Consider the following 17665-nt stretch of genomic DNA (forward strand, 5'->3'; position numbering starts at 1 on the left):
GCCGCGTGACAAAGTAATAGGCGCACGACAAAATAATAGCCGCGGGCAATGAAATAATAGGCGTGCAACAAAATAATAGCCGCAGGCGAACGAAATAATAGCCGAGCGACAAAATAATAGCCACGGGCGACGAAATAATAGCCGATGACAAAATAATAGCCGCGGGCGATGAAATAATAGCCAAGCGACAAAATAATAGCCGCGGGCGATGAAATAATAGCCGAGCGACAAAATAATAGCCGCGGGCGACAAAATAATAACTGCGCGACGAAAGAATAGCCGCAGGTGACAATTTTTTTTGACGTTCAACCTTTTTGCCGTTTCGCGAATTTTCCGCCAGTTTGCGAATCTTTTTAAATATTCCCGGATTTTTCTGTGAAGCGAAACAGGACAGAATCGCTCATCACTAGTGAAACAGAGAAAAATCTGAGAAACACATTTGTCGAGCAACTTTTTTATCGCCTGCAACTTTTTTGTTTCGCGAAAGAGATGAAAAAATTTGCAGCAGAAAAATTCGTTGCACATCCAAAAATTGTCGCGGGCGACAAAATAAAAGACGCGTGACAAAGTAATAGGCGCACGACAAAATAATAGCGGCGGGCAATGAAATAATAGGCGTGCAACAAAATAATAGCCACAGGGGACGAAATATTAGCCGAGGACAAAATAATAGCCGCGGGCGGTGAAAATAATAGCAGCGAGACAAAATAATAGCCGCGGGCGACGAAATAATAGCCGAGCGACAAAATAATAGCCGTGGGCGACAAAATAATAGCCGAGCGACAAAATAATAGCTGCGGGCGACAAAATAATAGCTGCGCGACGAAAGAATAGCCGCAGACGACAATTTATTTTGACGTGCGACATTTTTTGCCGTTTCTCAAATTTTCCGTCATTTTGCGAATCTTTTGAAAGATTCCCGGATTTTTCTGTGAAGCGAAACAGGACAGAATCGCTCATCACTAGTGAAACGGAGAAAAATCTGAGAAACACATTTGTCGAGCAACTTTTTTGTCGCCCGCAACTTTTTTGTTTCGCGAAACAGATGAATAAATTTGCCGCAGAAAAATTTGTCGCACATCCAAAAATTGTCGCGCACGTCAAAATAATAGTCGCGGGAGACAAAATAATAGCCGCACGTCAAAATAATAGTCGCAGGCGACAAAATAAAAGCTGCGTGACAAAGTAATAGGCGCACGACAAAATAATAGCCGCGGGCAATGAAATAATAGGCGTGCAACAAAATAATAGCCGCGGGCGAACGAAATAATAGCCGAGCGACAAAATAATAGCCACGGGCGATGAAATAATAGCTGAGGACAAAATAATAGCCGCGGGCGACGAAATAATAGCCGAGTGACAAAATAATAGCCGCGGGCGACGAAATAATAGCCAGGCGACAAAATAATAGCTGCGCAACAAAATAATAGCCGCAGACAACAATTTTTTTTGACGTGCGACATTTTTGCCGTTTCGCGAATTTTCCGTCATTTTGCGAATCTTTTGAAAGATTCCCGGATTTTTCTGTGAAGCGAAACAGGACAGATTCGCTCATCACTAGTGAAATGGAGAAAAATCTGAGAAACACATTTGTCGAGCAACTTTTTTGTCGCCCGAAACTTTTTTGTTTCGCGAAACAGATGAAAAAAATTGCCGCAGAAAAATTCGTTGCACATCCAAAAATAGTCGCGCACGTCAAAATAATAGTCGCGGGCGACAAAATAATAGCTGCACGTCAAAATAATAGTCGCAGGCGACAAAATAAAGGCCGCGTGACAAAGTAATAGGCGCACGACAAAATAATAGCCGCGGGCGGTGAAAATAATAGCCGCGAGACAAAATAATAGCCGCGGGCGACGAAATAATAGCCGAGCGACAAAATAATAGCCGTGGGCGACATAATAATAGCCGAGCGACAAAATAATAGCCGCGGGCGACAGAATAATAGCTGCGCGACGAAAGAATAGCCGCAGACGACAATTTTTTTTGACGTGTGACATTTTTTGCCGTTTCGCGAATTTTCCGTCATTTTGCGAATCTTTTTAAATATTCCCGGATTTTTCTGTGAAGCGAAACAGGACAGAATCGCTCATCACTAGTGAAACGGAGAAAAATCTGAGAAACACATTTGTCGAGCAACTTTTTTGTCGCCCGCAACTTTTTTGTTTCGCGAAACAGATGAATAAATTTGCCGCAGAAAAATTTGTCGCACATCCAAAAATTGTCGCGCACGTCAAAATAATAGTCGCGGGAGACAAAATAATAGCCGCACGTCAAAATAATAGTCGCAGGCGACAAAATAAAAGCTGCGTGACAAAGTAATAGGCGCACGACAAAATAATAGCCGCGGGCAATGAAATAATAGGCGTGCAACAAAATAATAGCCGCGGGCGAACGAAATAATAGCCGAGCGACAAAATAATAGCCACGGGCGATGAAATAATAGCTGAGGACAAAATAATAGCCGCGGGCGACGAAATAATAGCCGAGTGACAAAATAATAGCCGCGGGCGACGAAATAATAGCCAGGCGACAAAATAATAGCTGCGCAACAAAATAATAGCCGCAGACAACAATTTTTTTTGACGTGCGACATTTTTGCCGTTTCGCGAATTTTCCGTCATTTTGCGAATCTTTTGAAAGATTCCCGGATTTTTCTGTGAAGCGAAACAGGACAGATTCGCTCATCACTAGTGAAATGGAGAAAAATCTGAGAAACACATTTGTCGAGCAACTTTTTTGTCGCCCGAAACTTTTTTGTTTCGCGAAACAGATGAAAAAAATTGCCGCAGAAAAATTCGTTGCACATCCAAAAATAGTCGCGCACGTCAAAATAATAGTCGCGGGCGACAAAATAATAGCTGCACGTCAAAATAATAGTCGCAGGCGACAAAATAAAGGCCGCGTGACAAAGTAATAGGCGCACGACAAAATAATAGCCGCGGGCGGTGAAAATAATAGCCGCGAGACAAAATAATAGCCGCGGGCGACGAAATAATAGCCGAGCGACAAAATAATAGCCGTGGGCGACATAATAATAGCCGAGCGACAAAATAATAGCCGCGGGCGACAAAATAATAGCTGCGCGACGAAAGAATAGCCGCAGACGACAATTTTTTTTGACGTGTGACATTTTTTGCCGTTTCGCGAATTTTCCGTCATTTTGCGAATCTTTTTAAATATTCCCGGATTTTTCTGTGAAGCGAAACAGGACAGAATCGCTCATCACTAGTGAAACGGAGAAAAATCTGAGAAACACATTTGTCGAGCAACTTTTTTGTCGCCCGCAACTTTTTTGTTTCGCGAAACAGATGAAAAAATTTGTCGCACACCCAAAAATTGTCGCGCATGTCAAAATAATAGCCGCAGGCGACTAAATAATAGCCAAACAACAAAATAATAGCCGCGGGCGACAAAATAATAGCCAAACAACAAAATAATAGCCGCGGGCGACAAAATAATAGCTGCGCAACGAAAGAATAGCCGCAGACGACAATTTTTTTTGACGTGCAACATTTTTGCCGTTTCGCGAATTTTCCGTCATTTTGCGAATCTTTTGAAAGATTCATGGATTTTTCTGTGAAGCGAAACAGGACAGAATCGCTCATCACTAGTGAAACGGAGAAAAATCTAAGAAACACATTTGTCGAGCAACTTTTTTGTCGCCCGCAACTTTTTTGTTTCGCGAAACAGATGAAAAAATTTGCCGCAGAAAAATTAATCGCACATCCAAAAATTGTCAAAATAATAGTCGCGGGCAACAAAATAATAGCCGCAAGTCAAAATAATAGTCGCAGGCGACAAAATAAAAGCCGCGTGACAAAGTAATAGGCACACGACAAAATAATAGCCGCAGGCAATGAAATATAAGGCGTGCAACAAAATAATAGCCGCGGGCGAACGAAATAATAGCCGAGCGACGAAATAATAGCCGCATGACAAAATAATAGCCGCGGGCGACGAAATAATAGCCGAGCGTCAAAATAATAGCCGCGGGCGACGAAATTATAGCCGGGCGACAAAATAATAGCTGCACGACGAAAGAATAGCCGCAGATGACAATTTTTTTTGACGTGCAACATTTTTGCCATTTCGCGAATTTTCCGCCATTTTGCGAATCTTTTGAAAGATTCATGGATTTTTCTGTGAAGCGAAACAGGACAGATTCGCTCATCACTAGTGAATCGGAGAAAAATCTGAGAAACACATTTGTCGAGCAACTTTTTTGTCGCCCGCAACTTTTTTGTTTAACGAAACAGATGAAAAAATCTGCCGCAGAAAAATTCATCGCACATCCAAAAATTGTCGCGCACATCAACATAATAGTCGCGGGCGACAAAATAATAGCCACGGGCGACGAAATAATAGCCGAGCGACAAAATAATAGCCACGGGCGACGAAATAATAGCCGCGCGACAAAATAATAGCCGCGGGCGACAAAATAATAGCCGAGCGACAAAATTATAGCCGCGGGCGACGAAATAATAGCCGAGCGACAAACTAATAGCCGCGGGCGACAAAATAATAGCTGCGCGATGAAAGAATAGTCGCAGGTGACAATTTTTTTTGACGTGCAACATTTTTGCCGTTTCGCGAATTTTCTGCCATTTTGCGAATCTTTTGAAAGATTCACGGATTTTTCTGTGAAGCAAAACAGGACAGATTCGCTCATCACTAGTGAAACGGAGAAAAATCTGAGAAACACATTTGTCGAGCAACTTTTTTATCGCCCGCAACTTTTTTGTTTCGCGAAACAGATGAAAAAATTTGCCGCAGAAAAATTCGTCGCACATCCAAAAATTGTCGCGCACATCAACATAATAGTCGCGGGCGACAAAATAATAGCCACGGGCGACGAAATAATAGCCGAGCGACAAAATAATAGCCACGGGCGACGAAATAATAGCCGCGCGACAAAATAATAGCCGCGGGCGACAAAATAATAGCCGAGCGACAAAATTATAGCCGCGGGCGACGAAATAATAGCCGAGCGACAAACTAATAGCCGCGGGCGATGAAATAATAGCCGCGGGCGACAAAATAATAGCTGCGCGATGAAAGAATAGTCGCAGGTGACAATTTTTTTTGACGTGCAACATTTTTGCCGTTTCGCGAATTTTCTGCCATTTTGCGAATCTTTTGAAAGATTCACGGATTTTTCTGTGAAGCGAAACAGGACAGATTCGCTCATCACTAGTGAAACGGAGAAAAATCTGAGAAACACATTTGTCGAGCAACTTTTTTGTCGCCCGCAACTTTTTTGTTTCGCGAAACAGATGAAAAAATTTGCCGCAGAAAAATTTGTTGCACATCCAAAAATTGTCTCGCACGTCAAAATAATAGTCGCGGGCGACAAAATAATAGCTGCACGTCAAAATAATAATCGTAGGCGACAAAATAAAAGCCGCGTGACAAAGCAATAGGCGCACGACAAAATAATAGCCGCAGGCAATGAAATAATAGGCGTGCAACAAAATAATAGCCGCGCGACAAAATAATAGCCACGGGCGACGAAATAATAGCCGAGCGACAAAATAATAGCCGCGGGCGACGAAATAATAGCCGGGCGACAAAATAATAGCTGCGCGACGAAAGAATAGCCGGAGACGACAATTTTTTTTGACATGCAACATTTTTGCCGTTTCGCAAATTTTCCGCCATTTTGCGAATCTTTTGAAAGATTCACGGATTTTTCTGTGAAGCGAAACAGGACAGATTCGCTCATCTCTAGTGAAACGGAGAAAAATCTGAGAAACACATTTGTCGAGCAACTTTTTTATCGCCCGCAACTGTTTTGTTTCGCGAAACAGATGAAAAAATTTGCCGCAGAAAAATTCGTCGCACATCCAAAAATTGTCAAAATAATAGTCGTGGGCGACAAAATAATAGCCGCAAGTCAAAGTAATAGTCGCAGGCGACAAAATAAAAGCCGCGTGACAAAGTAATAGGCGCACGACAAAATAATAGCCGCAGGCAATGAAATAATAGGCGCGCAACAAAATAATAGCCGCAGGCGAGCGAAATAATAGCCGAGCGACAAAATAATAGCCACGGGCGATGAAATAATAGCCGAGCGACAAAATAATAGCCGCGGGCGACAAAATAATAGCCACACGACAAAATAATAGCCGCGGGCGACGAAATAATAGCCGAGCGACAAAATAATAGCCGCGGGCGATGAAATAATAGCCGGGCGACAAAATAATAGCTGCGCGACGAAAGAATAGCCGGAGACGACAATTTTTTTTGACGTGCAACATTTTTGCCGTTTCGCGAATTTTCCGCCATTTTGCGAATCTTTTGAAAGATTCACGGATTTTTCTGTGAAGCGAAACAGGACAGATTCGCTCATCACTAGTGAAACGGAGAAAAATCTGAGAAACACATTTGTCGAGCAACTTTTTTGTCGCCGCAACTTTTTTGTTTCACGAAACAGATGAAAAAATTTGCCGCAGAAAAATTCGTCGCACATCCAAAAATTGTCGCGCACGTCAACATAATAGTCGCGGGCGACAAAATAATAGCCACGGGCGACGAAATAATAGCCGAGCGACAAAATAATAGCCGCGGGCGACGAAATAATAGCCGAGCGACAAAATTATAGCCGTGGCCGACTAAATAATAGCCGAGCGACAAAATTATAGCCGCGGGCGACGAAATAATAGCCAAGCGACAAAATAATAGCCGCGGGCGATGAAATAATAGCCGCGGGCGATGAATTAATAGCCGCGGGCGACAAAATAATAGCTGCGCGATGAAAGAATAGCCGCAGGTGACAATTTTTTTTGACGTGCAACATTTTTGCCGTTTCGCGAATTTTCTGCCATTTTGCGAATCTTTTGAAAGATTCACGGATTTTTCTGTGAAGCGAAACAGGACAGATTCGCTCATCACTAGTGAAATGGAGAAAAATCTGAGAAACACATTTGTCGAGCAACTTTTTTGTCGCCCGCGACTTTTTTGTTTCGCGAAACAGATGAAAAAATTTGCCGCAGAAAAATTTGTCGCACATCCAAAAATTGTCGCGCATGTCAAAATAATAGTCGCGGGCGACAAAATAATAGCTGCACGTCAAAATAATAGTCGTAGGCGACAAAATAAAAGCCGCGTGACAAAGTAATAGGCGCACGACAAAATAATAGCCGCAGGCAATGAAATAATAGGCGTGCAACAAAATAATAGCCACGCGACAAAATAATAGCCACGGGCGACGAAATAATAGCCGAGCGACAAAATAATAGCCGCGGGCGATGAAATAATAGCCAAACGACAAAATAATAGCCGTGGGCGACAAAATAATAGCCACGCGACAAAATAATAGCCGCGGGCGAAAAAATAATAGCTGCGCGACGAAAGAATAGCCGCAGACGACAATTTTTTTGACGTGCAACATTTTTGACGTTTTGCGAATTTTCCGTCATTTTGCGAATCTTTTGAAAGATTCATGGATTTTTCTGTGAAGCGAAACAGGACAGAATCGCTCATCACTAGTGAAACGGAGAAAAATCTGAGAAACACATTTGTCGAGCAACTTTTTTGTCGCCCGCAACTTTTTTGTTTCGCGAAACAGATGAAAAAATTTGCCGCAGAAAAATTCGTCGCACATCCAAAAATTGTCACGCACGTCAAAATAATAGTCGCGGCCGAGAAAATAATAGCCACACGTCAAAATAATAGTCGCAGGCGATAAAATAAAAGCCGCGTTACAAAGTAATAGGCGCACAACAAAATAATAGCCGCGGGCAATGAAATAATAGGCGTGCAACAAAATAATAGCCGTGGGCGAACGAAATAATAGCCAAATGACAAAATAATAACCACGGGCGACAAAATAATAGCCGCGGGCGACAAAATAATAGCTGCACGACGAAAGAATAGCAACAGACGACAATTTTTTTTTGACGTGCGCTGTTTCGCGAATCTTCCGTCATTTTGCGAATCTTTTGAAAGATTCACGGATTTTTCTGTGAAGCGAAACAGGACAGATTCGCTCATTACTAGTGAAACGGAGACAAATCTGAGAAACACATTTGTCGAGCAACTTTTTTGTCGCCCGCAACTTTTTTTGACTCACAATTTTTCTGCAGCAAGTTTTCATGGAAGTTTTGTGAAACAATTTGCCAGTGGCGAAATGTGGAAATTCACTGCGAATCCATGCCTAGTGAAGAAATTCGCTCCTCACTATTCCGGAGCTGTAGGGAATTTCATGGACTTCCATATCTTTTCCCTTCTTATGTTTGTAATAGGGATGCACCAAATCCACTATTTTGGGATTCGGCCAAAATCTGAATTTGCATATGAAAATCAAGCTACCGAAAGTTTGAAAAAAAAAGTACATGGTTTGTATGACTTTTTATCCATTTTTGAGTGACTATTTGCTTGCCTGAACTCTAGCTTCCTCCTTGGTCCTGAGGCTCCACCCCTCAGTCCCCTTTCACCTCCTCCGAGGAACCGATGCAGATCAGAAAGGCACAAGAGAACCTTCTGCTTCCCTGTGCTTGTACTGGGGTGGGAAGGTTCGTTTGGCCAACAACTGCCCTTTGAGGCAGGGAAGCTCCAGCGTCTGGGTCAGATTGGGGAGTCTTATCAGGGCAGCATAAAACCTTCTCTCCCAAAACAACTCATACATTCCTGCTTCCAGAGCCATTTCAGCTGGTTTCTGGAACTGTCAACTCATGAATTTTTCTTAATTCCGGAGTAGTGATGAGTGAATCTGTCCCATTTCGCCATAAAATTTGTGAAATGACAAGAAAATTTGTGAAACGGAGAAAAATCCACGAAACACATTTGTCGAGCAATTTTTTTGTCGCCCGCAACTTTTTTGGTCTCACAATTTTTCTGCAGCAAGTTTTCATGGAGGTTTCGTGAAACAATTCACCAATGGCAAATTGTTGACATTCACTGCGAATCCAGAAGAAATTTGCTCCTCACTATTCCGGAGCTGTAGGGAATTTCATGGACTTCCATATCTTTGTTAGCGTGTTGCGTAGCGCCGTGGTGCCACATGATGTTGTCACAGTGCCACAAAATGTTGCTCCATAGCCTGGGAAAGACCCAGGTTCAATGGCCAAATATTGGATTTCTTTGTAAACTGAGCTCTAAATTCTGGCTGCTTTCCTAGTTCCTGACCCCTTGGCTTGTTTCTGACGCTGCCATTTTACTGCCTGAACTGACTTGTGCCTGGAATACAACTCCGAGATTCTTTAACCCTTTCGATATCATGTTTTGGACTATTTGCTTGCCTGAACTCTAGCTTCCTCCTTGGTCCTGAGGCTCCACCCCTTAGTCCCCTTTTACTTCCTCCGAGGAACCGATGCAGATGAGAAAGGCACATGTCTCTAAACAAGAGAACCTTCTACTTCCCTGTGCTTGTACTGGGGTGGGAAGGCTCGTTTGGCCAACATCTGCCCTTTGAGGCAGGGAAGCTCCAGCATCTGGGCCAGATTGGGGAGTCTTATCAGGGCAGCATAAAACCTTCTCCCCCAAAACAACTCATACATTCCTGCTTCCAGAGCCGTTTCAGCTGGTTTCTGGAACTGTCAACTCATGAGTTTTTCTTGATTCCGGAGTAGTGATGAGTGAATCTGTCCCATTTCGCCATAAAATTTGCGAAACGACAAGAAAATTTGTGAAACGGAGAAAAATCCGCGAAACACATTTGTCAAGCAATTTTTTTGTCGCCCGCAACTTTTTTGGTCTCACAATTTTTCTGCAGCAAGTTTTCATGGAGGTTTCGTGAAACAATTCACCAATGGCAAATTGTAGAAATTCACTGCGAATCCAGAAGAAATTTGCTCCTCTCTATTCCGGAGCTGTAGGGAATTTCATGGACTTCCATATCTTTTCCCCTCTTATGTTTGTAATAGGGATGCACCATATCCACTATTTTGGGATTCGGCCAAAATCCGAATTTGCATATGAAAATCAAGCTACCGAAAGGTTAAAAATAACGGCACATGGTTTGTATGACTTTTTATCCGTTTTTGAGTGACGAAAAGTCACTGGATTTTAAATATTTGGATTTGTTTCAACCTGGACAACTCATTGTGCAAATCTGAATCCTGTTGAAAAAGGCTGAATCTTGGCCGAAAAAACTATTTTTGGGCGTGAGGCAATTTTTTTCCGTTTTGCAAAAAAAATTTCCGTAAATCCATGCCTGGTAAATTTTTTTCGCCCATCGCTATCTGTGGATTTAATCCTTTATCTCTACTATCATCTCTAGTAAAGATGGAAGCCCCTATGGCTGAGTTTGCCATCTGTGATTTTAAAGGGCAAGTTGAATTTTTTTCCCCACTTGAAGTGCGGATTAATAAAGCCCACATTCTGGTTGGGGAAACCAATGTTCCACTGATAGGTGCCCTTTAATGTTTAAGCAGCTGCATTGGGCATTTAATAACGGAGGTTGTTACCTTGGAACTTCTTAATAGTGATCAGCGAATCTGTCTTCTTTGCGAAACTGCAGAAAAATGCAGATAATTCGCAAAATGCAGCTACTGCGTGACTTGTTGGACACACACAACTTTTGATTTGATGTGACTGTGCCCTTTCTATTTGCAAATCTGTCAGTGCCTCAGTTTCTTGAAAAAAATTGCCAATGGCAGAATTTTGGTGCAAATCCATGTCTGGTAAAAAAAAAAATGCAGCCGGGGCTGCTGTTGTTCTCCCCCTCCTTGTGGCTCCGCTCCGCCAGCAGTAACGCATCTCCCCTTGCCTAATGCATTTCGCTGAGCTACTCTCAGAGGCTGACCACATCCTTCCTGTTTTGTCCTTTTAGAACGGTTACTATGGCAATGCATTAACATCAATGGGCGTTTTTTCTCTCACTTCAAATGCAGCGGCGAATGGTCGTTTTATTTTCCGCTGTTTTTCTCTCTCAATTTTTTTGGCACTGATATCGAAACATAGAATTTCCATGCCTGGTGGAAAACATTCGCTCATCACTATTTATAAGTGCCAGACATTTCAGTTTTTGAAAAATGTCATTCACATTTGGCGAAACAGCAAAAAATTCGCTAAACGCATTTGTACCACGATTTTTTTTTTGTCGTAGGTGCAAGCAACAAAAAAAGATGTGGGCACCAAAAAAAGATGCGAGTGACAAAAAAAGACGTGGGTGACAAAAAAAGATGCGAGTGACAAAAAAAGACGTGGGTGACAAAAAAAGACGTGGGTGACAAAAAAAGACGCGGATGACAAAAAAAAGACGCGGATGACAAAAAAAGACGTGGGCGACAAAGAAAGACACGGATGACAAAAAAAGACGTGGGCAACAAAAAAAGATGCGGATGACAAAAAAAACCGCGGATGACAAAAAAAGACGTGGGCGACAAAAAAAGACGTGGGCGACAAAAAAAGACGCGGATGACAAAAAAAGACGTGGGCAACAAAAAAAGACGCGGGCGACAAAAAAAGATGTGGGTGACAAAAAAAGATGCGGGTGACAAAAAAAGACGCGGGCGACAAAAAAAGACGCAGGTGACACCCGCTTCTTTTTTTGTCGCCCATGTCTTTTTTTGTCGCCTGCACTTTTTTTTACGCGACCATGCCCTATTCACATCTTGTCTCAATACTACAAATAATTTTATCTTCCATTCCGCTAACCCAGAGCTGCTCTTACAGAAGTTGCCAAGCTATTGGATAACAATTAGACTGGTTCTTACCTGGGCACCTTTTCTTCTCAAGTGTTCCCTGGTTCTTCAGAGAAAGAGACCTAAGAAATTGGCTCCCTACCTTTTATACCTGTACAATCCCCTCCCCATAAGGGAGGGAACCACCACTTCTAGAGCCCCACCCCCTGTCATGGGGGATCCACCCCCTTCTAGAAATTTTCATACTCAATTGAACAGTAACACCAAAAAATGAAAGGTATATCAAAGTAATTAATATATTAGCTACTATTGCCCCCCCCAGTAAAAGCTGTATTTTTGCTGCTATAGTTTATATAAACAAATCTGCTGTGTAGGATTTAAAAAAAAAATCCTCATTCTTGAATGGTGTTCTTTTTATTCTGTTCTTAAATAAATGATTGTTGAAACCTTATCTTGCGGTGATCTTATTTTCTGATTCTCATTTTCAAGTTTTTTTTGTTGTGCCACTATTTTCTTGGAAACAATATTTGCAGATGTGGCTGAACTGTCAGCTTGTAATGTGTTAAACGGAAACTGTCAGCTGCGCGAGCTCTTTGCTGGAGGTGTGCAATACAGTGGCGTTAAGGAACGGCAACACAAAAAAACTCAATGAATGACTATTCATGTGTTGCATGTATTGCACACCTCCAGCAAAGAGCCAGCGCAGCTGACAGTTTCCGTTTAGCACATTACAAGCTGACAGTTCAGCCACATCCTGGCTCAAGTCAATCTGCAAATATTGTTTGCAAGAAAATAGTGGCACAACAAAAAAAACTTGAAAATGAGAATCAGAAACTAAGATCACCGCAAGATAAGGTTTCCACAATCATTTATTTAAGAACAGAATAAAAAGAACACCATTCAAGAACGAGGATTTTTTTAAAATACAGAAATAAAATGTACAGGGAAGATTAAGATATGTCATTCCAATACTTTAAACCCCACAATGGCATAGCAACAGTATCTCCCAGATTCTTTTTGTCTCTTAAAAAATAAATGTACATTTCACTCAGTGCCATTTTTACACAGTTCTTTACATCAATAAAATCATGTTTAAACAGATAGATATTTCTCACTTTCTATTTGGCGTTTTAAAAACAGTTTATTATCATCCAGCAAATCATATGCAGTTTAAAAGAAGGGCAGATAAAAAGACCATATAAAACATACTTATGGTTAAAATCTTTAAGACCGCAGATTCTTTTAAAAAGGGGCCCAGCAGTTTTCCACACCTCCTGTGCAAAGGGACAGTTCCAAAAAAGATGTAAGACAGATTCATCAACGCAGCAAGAATCTCTTGGGCACTTCGCTCTGGCCACCAACCCTCTTTGGTGCTGGAACTCACGTGTAGGGAGGCATTGGTAGACAATGGCCCAGGCAAGATCTTTATGGCGTTCGCTAGGAATTTGCCGAACACTATTGATGAGCGAATCTGTCCCGTTTCGATTTGGCGAAAAATTCACGAATCTTTCAAAAGGTTCGCAAAACAGCAAAAAATTAGCGAGACGGCGAAAATGTCGTATGTGAAAAAAAATTGTCACCTGCAGCTATTCTTTTGTCGCACGGCTATTCTTTTGTCGCCCGCAGCTATTATTTTGTCGCACGGCTATTCTTTTGTCACCCGCGGCTATTATTTTGTCACGTGGCTATTCTTTTGTCACCCGCGGCTATTATTTTGTGCTGCAGCTATTATTTTGTCACCCGCGGCTATTATTTTGTCGCAAGGCTATTATTTTGTTGCCCATGGCTTTTATTTTGTCGCCCACAGCTATTATTTTGTCACCCGTGGCTATTATTTTGTCGCGCGGCTATTATTTTGACACCCGTGACAATTTTTGGATGCACAGCGAATTTTTACACGGCAATTTTTTTTATCTGTTTCGCGAAACAATCCGCCAATGGTGAAATGCGGAAATTTGCCGCAAATCCATGCCTGGTGAAACATTTCGCCCATCACTACCGAACACTTTACACCATACCATCCTTGATCTTGCCTCGGAAAAGTTGGAAACTGTCATGACGATTTCCTCGGCCCGCAGGATTGTTGTCACTTTCCTTTGGTCACCCAACACTTCAGCCTCTATCTCTTTCAGGCAAAAGAGTCTGACGGCCTTTTCCAGGACCACATAGTGTTTTGGGGGACATAAAAGCACAGGGATGTTCAAGGACAGTTTGAACCAGGGTCTAAAACTAAAAACACCATTTGAGTTAAAAAGTTTAAAACAGAAGCAGAAATATTTTACATCAAAGAATAAAAGAAGGTTAGGAACATCTTTCCCTCCTCAACATTTATTTTTGTACATACTGTATATTCTCTTTTCAGCTTTTCCATTTTAGAACCCCAAAGAAAAAGGAAGCATAATCGAGTTAGTCTTTTGATGTATAAATTAGGAGGGAAGACCAATGCAATATGTAACATTATTGGAAGAAGTATCATTCGGTACGAAAATTTTGTGACTTTCAGATCGCCAATACGATATTATCGTGACTAATATGATTTTTTCGTAGGCATTTTTGGGATATTTGCAATCTTCAGAAATTTTCGTTTCCAATCCAAATTTTTCCCATTCAGGATTCGAATTCGTGGATTAGTAAATGTGCCCCAATGTCTAAATAACTGAGCATGTTCACTTGGTCTGGGTGTCTGTGCAGGAGTGAGGCATTATGGGAACTTTCTTTACACAGCTCAGCGTTTTTCCTTCCTGTTTGGCTTCTGATCATCTGAACAGGTGAAATATGAGGAGACTTAAGGGCACTATTGAGAGAACTGAAGGTATGCCTGCAGCTTGGGATTAACTCTTTATTAGCCTGTCCTTCTCCTTTAATGCCCTTTCGAGAGACTGCAAGGTAGTGGCAACAATGGTCACATCATCCATGTAGCTGAGCACTTTCACCTGCTGCCCACTACCGCCCGGGATTGGGACGCCTCTGATCACTTTGTCCTTACGCAAGAAACACTTTTTTTAGTTTAAAAAACCATTAACAGAAATTTCACTAAAACAAGCTTTATACAAAAGTTTAATGGGACTTAAAATAAGATCAGGTATGCCCATCTTCTTTAAAACTTTAAAAAGGTACTCGTGAGCGACGCTATCGAAGGCTTTTTCGAAGTCTAACGACATGATAGCGAGATTTTGTTTTCGCTCATTCGAGTACAAAATGACGTTAAGGGATTCCGCCATGTTCCTGCCCGGAACCCCACATTCCTGATCAGGATGGATCAAAAATTTGGTAAAAGGTTTAAGACTAGTGATGGGCGAAATGTTTTGCCAGGCATGGATTCGCCACGAATTTCCGTGTTTCGCCATTGGCAGATTTTTTTTGTGAAATGGATGAAAAAATTTGCCGCACGTCCAAAAATTGTCGCCGGCGTCAAAAAAGAATAGTCGCGGGCGACAAAATAATAGCCGCGGACGACAAAATAATAGCCTTGCAACAAAATAATAGCCGCGTGACAAAATAATAGCCTTGCAACAAAATAATAGCCGTGGGCGACAAAATAATAGCCTTGCAACAAAATAATAGCCGCGGGCGACAAAATAATAGCCTTGCAACAAAATAATAGCCGCGCGACAAAATAATAGCCGCGGGCAACAAAATAATAGCTGCGGGTGATGAAAGAATAGTCGAGGGCAACATTTTTTTTTGCCGCGCAACATTTTCGCCGTTTCGCAGATCTTTTGAAAGATTCGCAAATTTTTTGGCGAAGGGAAACGGAACAGATTCGCTCATCACTATTTAAGACGCATAGATAAAAGCTTGGCTAAAACTTTATAATCAACATTGAGAAGGGTGATAGGGCGATCATTTTTAAGATTTTGTAACACTATTTTGACTTAGATTAGGCAAATCCAGGCTAGTAGCATAGTGTAGAGCATGTGTTACATGCGACCCTAATTCTTAGGCATGGGCCTCCGCTAAGTGGTAGAAGTAATATGGAGCTGAGGGTGTAGTTGAACTACAACTTTCTGAGATTTGTGTGGTGCAGTTGGTATAAATGGATGCCAGAGGATTCTCATGGTGAACTATGATACAGATTTATTGTCCAAGACAAGCAGTGGTGAAATCAGGGTATTCATATACTCACACGCAGCAGTATGGTACAATGGTAATGCGATCTGATGCAGAAGAGAGGGTATGCACCTTTATATCCCACCTCTTGGTAGAGTCTGGGCCAGGATACACACCTTTCAACCAGTACCCCTAAGGAGGTAGTCTAAGTAGTAGGAGTGCCTTCAGGTTGATAACCTCTAGTGGATGAGTCCTTTGGGTGAGTAGGGATCAGGGTTATACTTGCCTGTCACTATCTCTACTCCGTGGCCCTACACTGAGGCAACATTGCCGGATAGGAGACTACTCCTGGCCCTAATCACTCCTTTGGTGGGGCTAATGGCTGCCCTTTCTGACTAGAGCTGACTATGCTCACTTCTCCTAGAGAGTGCTATTAAATAAATCTGCTGTGCTTGCTTATCCTTGTTCATGGGGCCCTGTACCCGACTTTCACTAGAGGTATAATGTCCTCTAGGGCACAATAGCTTCTGGGGCCTACAGTCTGCTCCCGGGCTGATGATAAAACCATTTATTTTTGCTTTTTGCAACCCTCTTAGCTGCTTGAATAAAAAAAAGATTTGATTTTAGGTTTAATACCCTCCCACCAACAGAGCACAGATTTGTGGGGTTTACGGGAAAACTGCCAAAATGACATAAATATCTCTATATGTAAGGTACCAGCAAGGGGCCTGACACAGTGCTGGGAATCAGCATTCTCATTGGTCACTTCTCCTGCATCTATAATTAAGTTTCGGGTCAGTAGAATTTTCATTGGTGAATTGGAGAGACCTCCCTTAGGCACAAGTCATATGGCCCATCCGCATACAGAGTAAGGTCAGTTAACTGCTTATAACCAACTGCAAGAGAATTCTTCTGAGATGCCACCTTATTACGTATACAGGAGAATCGGCCAATGAGCATGCTGATTCCCAGCATTGTGTCAGGCCCCTTGCTGGTACCTTACATATAGAGATAATGATGTCATTTTCCCATCATTATATGGCACAGGAATCAGACATGGGGATAAAGGGACAGACTTGTTCAGTGCTGGGAAACTGTGCTTAATGCTCCCAACTCCAATTGCAGGAACAGAGAACAGGGAGCCGGATTTATACAGATCAGCTGGGATTCTCATTGGAGGATTCTTTTGCATTTCAATGCTGCCAATGCGGGCCCTAGAGAGCTGGGAAAGTTTTATTGTGCAATATTGCTTTAAGAATACAACCCTGATGTTGCTGAACTACAGCTCCCAGAATGCCTTTATCTTGATAATACATTGGGAACGGAAATGCCCAGTGTAAATGCTATCTGGCCCCAGCGTTTGGTAATAAGGATCTGGGAATGGAAATACCTAGTGTAAGTGCTATCTGGCCCCAGCGTTTGGTAATAAGGATCTGGGAACAGAAATGCCCAGTGTAAATGCTATCGGGTCCTAGCGTTTGGTAATAAGGATCTGGGAACAGAAATGCCTAGTGTAAGTGCTATCTGGCCCTAGCGTTTGGTAATAAGGATCTGGGAACAGAAATGCCTAGTGTAAATGCTATCTGGCCCTAGCGTTTGGTAATAAGGATCTGGGAACAGAAATGCCTAGTGTAAATGCTATCTGGCCCCAGCGTTTGGTAATAAGGATCTGGGAACAGAAATGCCTAGTGTAAATGCTATCTGGCCCCAGCGTTTGGTAATAAGGATCTGGGAACAGAAATGCCTAGTGTAAGTGCTATCTGGCCCCAGCGTTTGGTAATAAGGATCTGGGAACAGAAATGCCCAGTGTAAATGCTATCTGCCCCTAGCGTTTGGTAATAAGGATCTGGGAACAGTGGCTTGGTTGGATTTTACCATTTAAATCACTAAAAGAAAAGAAAAAAGATTAGGGATCTTCAATCAACCCATCAGTTCTCCCAAGTACTTCAAAAGTAAAACCTACAATAGAGTTGCTCTTAGGTAGAATGCAAAGATCCTTCCCTAGCCTGCCAATCAGAAATCTTATA

Source organism: Xenopus tropicalis, chromosome 9 (genome assembly GCF_000004195.4).
Source record: "Xenopus tropicalis strain Nigerian chromosome 9, UCB_Xtro_10.0, whole genome shotgun sequence".
Taxonomy (NCBI): Eukaryota; Metazoa; Chordata; class Amphibia; order Anura; family Pipidae; genus Xenopus; species Xenopus tropicalis.